Source organism: Condylura cristata, unplaced genomic scaffold (genome assembly GCF_000260355.1).
Source record: "Condylura cristata isolate star-nosed mole 26May11 unplaced genomic scaffold, ConCri1.0 scaffold00042, whole genome shotgun sequence".
In the NCBI taxonomy this organism is placed as follows: domain Eukaryota; kingdom Metazoa; phylum Chordata; class Mammalia; order Eulipotyphla; family Talpidae; genus Condylura; species Condylura cristata.
The window spans coordinates 4,044,702-4,045,306 of record NW_004567143.1 but is presented as its reverse complement, the minus strand read 5'-3'; positions in this window follow the sequence as shown (position 1 = coordinate 4,045,306).

Sequence of the window (605 nt, the reverse complement as noted above, 5' to 3'; positions counted from 1 at the left end):
CCCACACTCACTCACACCCACCGGCCCCACCACCGTGAGCATCGCCTCAGGCACGTGCCTGCGCAACTCCGTGCGCCTCCCGGAGCCCAGCGCCTGGCCCCGGGGCGGGCAGGGGGCTGCTCACGGTTTCTGCACCAGTGGCATCACCCCCTCTTGTCTGACCAAGGCCGTTACACCCCTCACACATCTCCCGGATCCTCGTCTTGATCCACCACTTACAGAGAAGCAAACTGAGTCACAGACAGAGACACTTCAGTCAGGGGGTCACAGGCTGGAATCATGCTCAAGGACATGACCAGAGGAGCTGGCGCCTGGGCCCTGGGGCAGCAGGGGTCCTGGGGTCCCCTGGAGGGCCCCCTCCAGGGCACCTGCAACTATGACTCTGTAGGACTGCAGATGGACTGAGCCATGGCCAGGAGCCCAGGACACCCCACTGTGCCTCCCACCCACCCCCCACCCCAGGCCTGCTGGGGCTCAGGCCAGCCTGGGGTCTCACCTGCTCTAGGCCTGAGGAGCCTCAGGGGGAGAACCCCGGCGGGGCCCCAAGAGCTGTGTGCAGCCAGCGGAGGGTCCTGGGGTGATTCCGGAAGGAGGCGGCCCAAGCC